Consider the following 5,869-nt stretch of genomic DNA (forward strand, 5'->3'; position numbering starts at 1 on the left):
GGTGAGCAATTGCTCCATCCACTAGCCTCCAGCTCTATTTGCATAAACCAATAAAAATAATGTAAATAGTTACAGATTTCTGGGCTTAAAATCTGAGGGACAAGTGTCATTACTTAGTTAATGATCATTAATCACTTAAAAATGCATTTCCTTTTCCTCCCACCCACCTGTTCTTCCTCTTTCTCTTCTTCCCCTCCCTCCTTCCCTCTCTCCCTTCCTCTGCTCCTTCATCCCTTATTGCCTGCAAATGTTTATTGAATTTCTTAGACCATATTGTAAGATTTAACAATAAAAACATGCAAGCCCTGTCCTCAAAAACTTCCCAATCTGCCTACAAAACCAAATGAGACTAAATGGGCACACCCACCCAGGGGCAAGGATGAGAAGGCAGGAGGGGACAGGAACGCTGATAAAGGGGAACCCAAGGACAAGAAGCGGAGAGTGTTGACACGTTGTGGGTTTGGCAACCAGTGTCACAAACAATATGTGTATTAACTGTTTAATGAGAAACTAATTTGCTCTGTAAACCTTCATCTAAAGCACAATAAAAAAAAATTTAAAAAACTTCCCAATCTGGTGGCGATCTCAACGCGGTACAGAGGCTAGAATAGTGCAAAGCCCATAGTGCCCACAACCATCTAAGGAATATATACAACACAACCATGACCTAGTCAAAGGGATGGTGGGATGTAGAAGGAAACAATAGAAGTTAACGAAGACAGGAAGTGAAGAAGGCTATTTTAAGCACAAAGAGTATATTTACAGAGGCTTGGAGATGAGACAATGCAGAAAACTGCAAAATATTACCAGATTATTTCCCTCATTTGGTTCTTTTGTATTTCTTCTCTCCCAAAGCCTACCACACTAACTGCATTATTCAGTGCAGCTTATTGAATTTATTTCCTTAAAAAGAAAACAACAAAAATAGGAAATGGACCAAAGTAAGCAAAAAGCAGGGCAATTCAGAAAAATGATGTAATGATAGTTTTCATAAATTTCAAAAAGAAATGCAGTTTTATTTACTCTTTTAATTAATGACCTGGAGGGCTATAGTTAAAAAGTGAAACTTCTGTTGCTTAAGAAAAAAACGGGAGAGGTGGTGAAGAGTGGTAGCCGTCCTGACAGGATTGTGTCTCTGTGGACACAAAGGATCATGTGTATTTTAAGAACGAAAGTGAAAAAAATAATATAGCTAGGGCTCGCTACAATCATATGGAATAAAAGAGAGTACAGTGGAAAATATGGACCAGAGTAACACTGTGGGGGTCATCATATGAAGACCGACATGAAAATAATATCTGCTGATTTTTCTTACCAAGCTAACCATTAGAAACCAGTAAAATGAGTCTTGTTGATGTACTAAAAATAGTTTTTGTTAGTTGCTATGGAGTCAATTCTAACTCATGGTGACCCCACATGTGCAGAGTAGAACTGCTCAATAGGATTTTCAAGACTAACCTTTCAGAAGCAGAACACCAGCCTTGTCTTCTGAGATGCCTCTAGGTGGGTTCAAACTGCCGACCTTTTGGTTGGCTCTTATTAAGCCAGAAACCAAACCCATTGCCTTAAAGTCAATTTCAACTCATAGCAAGACTATAGGACAGAGGAGAACTGCCCCACAGAATTTCCAAGGCTGTCAATCTTTACAGAAGCAGATTGCCACATCTTTCTCTGGAAGAGTGGGTGGTGGGTTCGAACCACTGACATTTTGGTTAGCAGCTGAGTGCCCTAATTCTAAGTTATATCGAGAATTCAAGGCCTAAGTACATTCATTTTTCCTCTTCCTATGCCTACTGCAGGGTCCTGTCGAGGAAGCTAGCATTGCATTGATCAGCTTTAACTGTCTTCTTAACTTGCCACCTTCACGTGAATCCACAGTAGACTCACTCTACTTACTCACATTCCTCAATCTTAGTGAATGTCAGCAATCAGGGCTCCCAGAAAAATGGGAGGTTTTTCTTTAGTACCGTTGGAACTCCCTTTTTCCCTCCCTACATTCTTCCTTAATATTACTGTAGTTTCCCTCCTACACTGTATCAAACCCTGCTTTTGGAGAAACACTTATCATGCATACTATACGGTGTGCCAACTCTAACTGGGTTGTTTCCTACTAATACATCACTATAGAAGAAAAATCTTGATTCCTAAATAAGAGTAAGTTTAGGAATAAACAGAGTAAATGAGTGCAATCTGCTTAGAAGGAGATGGGAACAGGGAAAAGCGTGCTATAGGATCTATCAGGTGCCCAGTAAGTATATTATTAAGAATATTTAACAACCAGTACCTCATTTGGTCATGCTGGAGTCTTTAGTTGTTCAATCATAGGGATGTCTGTGTTTGCAAATCCTAATACAAGATACATAGCAGAGGAATAAAAATATCAATTGTTCAATAGATATATATGATTAAGAACACTGAGCTGATTGTCAGCAAATTGGAGCTTTGGGCCAAGAACTGCCTTTGAATTGCTTTCTGACCTTTGGCAAATGAGTTGAACTCTACGCACTTGCTACATCTCAAAAAATATGGTTAGGAAGAATCCTCTCCTCCGAAACAATTGCTGAAATGTAAGAGATGCATCTTAAAAATAATTTTGAGATAAGTACCATATGAATGAGGGCAGTGGTGATTCCATGATAGAATTCTTGTCTTCCGTAAGGGAGACCGGGGTTTGATTCCTGGCCAATGCATGTCAAGTACAGCCACACTCATCTGGGGGTGATGCTGAACAGGTTTCCACAGAGCTCTCAGACTAAAACAGACAAGGAAGAAAGAATTGGTGGTCTACTTCTGAAAATCAGCCAATGAAAATCGTGTGGATCACAACATCTGATCCTATTGAGCATGAAGTCACCATGAGTCGAGTGACAACTTCACAGCAGCTAACCACAGGAACAACTATAAGAATAGCGTTACTTAAGGCAGTGACTGACATATAGCGGAACCCTATAAATGTTTGTGAAACATAAAAATTTATGGAAAGAATGCTTGGATCAATTTAAAAAGAGCCTTTCTGGAAAAGAATGAAAGCCTAAAACCAGACTACTAGAATGAAAATACTTGAGGTATTGACATATCTCGCAGGATTTTTGAAAAAAAAGGTTCCATTATGAGGGAATATTTTTCACTGACTGTCAACATTCCTCTGGTAACTCTCCTTTGTTGGCAAATCTGGCTATCATTGCTGCTGATAAGGCAAAATCCAGATGATGCATCAGTATTTATATGTTGGTTTCTTCAAAATATGGTTTTCCATCAGGCTGTACAAGCCCTCAGTCACTCTAAAACCTTTCCCCGATTTAATGTACAATTTTTTTTAGATACTGAGTATCTTTTCTTCTGATTTTCTCAAGCAATAATAATTTATTTACAAAAAGAAATGATTTGTTTAAAACCTAAATATAATTAAACAAAAGGTAGATTTATCATAAATATTTCAAAAATAATTTTACAGAGTCTTTGTAATTGTTAGCATCTGTATATATATAGTCCATTTTCAAGCTGCAGCCCCAAATGACAATTATTATCTATGAAAATTCCTATAAAATTAGCAAATATTTCTTTTTTTCATTGTTGTAGTTTAAGTGAAAGTTTACAATTCAAGTTAGTCTCTCATACAAAAATTTATACATACATTGCTCTCCCCATACTGTGAGAGTACACTCCACCTTTCTACCCATGATTCCCCATATCCATTCAACCAGCTCCTAACCCTGTCTGCCTTCCCATCTCACCTCCGGACAGAAGCTGCCCATTTAGTCTCTTGTATCTGCTTGAGCTAAGAGGCACACTCCTCACAAGTATCACTTTATGTGCTGCAGTCCAGTCCAATCCCTGTCTGAAGATTTGGCCTCAGATACTGTTTTAGTTCTGCACTGATAGAGAAACCACAGGCCATGCTTTCCACGGTTCCTCCAGTCTCAGTCAGACCATTAAGTCTGGTCTTCTAACTAGAATTTGAGTTCTACACCCCACCTTTATCCAGCTCCATCAGGGACTCTCTGCTGTGTTCCCTGTCAGGGCGATCACTGGTGGTAGCCGGGCACCATCTAGTTCTTCTGGTCTCAGGCTGATGAAGTCTCTGGTCTATGTGGCCCTTTCTGTCTCTTGGGCTAATACTTTCCTTGTGTCTTTGGTGTTCTTCATTCTCCTTTACTCCAGGTAGTTGGGAACAATTGATGCATCTTAGGTGGCTGTTTGCAAGCTTTTAAGATCCTAGACGCCACTCACCAAAGTAGGACGCAGAACATTTTCTTAATAAATTTTGTTATGCCAATTAACCTAAATGTCCCCTAAAAGCATGGTCCCCAGACGTCTACCCCTGCTACTCTGTGCCTCGAAGTGTTTGGCTGTATTCAGGAAACTTCTTAGCTTTGGTTTAGCCCAGTTGTGCTGACCTCCCCTGTAGTGTGTGTTGTCCTTCCCTTCACCTAAGATAACTCTTGTCTATTATCTAGCTAGCAAATGCCGCCTCCCTCCTTCCCCACACTTGTAACCATCAACAAATGTTTTCTTTTGTGTTTAAACCTTTTCTTGAGTTCTTATAATAGTGGTCTTACACAGTATTTGTCCTTTTGTGACTGACTAAATTCATTCAGCATAATGCCTTCCAGATTCCTCCATGTTATGTTTCACGGATTCATAATTGTTCTTTATGGTTGCGTAGTATTCCATTGTGTGGATATGCCAAATTTGTTTATCCATTCGTCCGTGGATGGGCACCTAGGTTGTTTCCATCTGTAAACAGTGCTGCAACGAACATAGGTGTGCATATATCTATTCGGGTGATGGCTCTTACTCTTATTCCAAGGAGCAGGATAGCTGGATCATATGGTACTTCTATTTCTAGCTTTTTAAGGAAGTACCAAATCAATTTCCAAAGTGGGTATAACATTTTACATTCCCACCGACAGTGTATAAGTGTTCCAGTCTCTCCATAACCTCTCCAACATTTATTATTTTGTGTTTTTTGGATTAATGCTAGCCTTGTTGGGGTGAGATGATATCTCATTGTAGTTTTGGTTGCATTTCTCTAATGGCTACTGATTGTGAGCATTTCTTCATGTGTCTGTTAGCTGCCTGAATATCTTCTTTGGTAAAGTGCCTGTTCATATCCTTTGTCCATTTTTTAATTGGGTTATTTGTCTTTTGGTTGTTGAGGTTTTGCAGTATCTTGTAAATTTTAGAGATTAGACACTAATTGGATTTGTCATAGCCAAAAATTTTTTCCTGTCTGTAGGTTGTCTTTTCACTCTTTTGGTGAGGTCTTTTGATGAGCGTAAGTGTCTGATTTTTAGGAGCTCCCAGGTATCTAGTCTCTCTTCTGGTGCTTATGCATTGTTACTTATGGTTCGTAGTGTGTTTATGCCATGTAGTGGGGCTCCTAGCATTGTCTCTATTTTTTCTTCCTTGATCTTTATTGTTTTCGATTTTGTATTTAAGTCTTTGATCCATTTTGAGTTAGTTTTTGTGCATGGTGTGAGGTATGGGTCTTGTTTCAGTTTTTTGCAGGTGGATATCCAGTTATGCCAGCACCATTTGTTAAAGAGACAGTCTTTTCCCCAATTAATGGACTTTGGGCCTTTGTCAAATATCAACTGCTCATAGGTGGATGAATTTATGTGGATTCTCAATTCTGTTCCATTGGTCTATGTATCTGTTTTTGTACCAATACCAGGCTGTTTTGACTATCGTGGTGGTATAATAGGTTCTAAAATTAGGTAGTGTGAGGCCTTCCACTTTGTTTTTCTTCTTGAGTAATGCTTTACTTATTCGGGGCCTCTTCCTTTTCCATATGAAGTTGGTGATTTGTTTCTCCATCTCATTAAAAAATGCTGGTGGAATTTGGATCAGGATTGCATTGTATCTG

Source organism: Trichechus manatus, unplaced genomic scaffold (assembly GCF_000243295.1).
Source record: "Trichechus manatus latirostris isolate Lorelei unplaced genomic scaffold, TriManLat1.0 scaffold00071, whole genome shotgun sequence".
In the NCBI taxonomy this organism is placed as follows: Eukaryota; Metazoa; Chordata; class Mammalia; order Sirenia; family Trichechidae; genus Trichechus; species Trichechus manatus.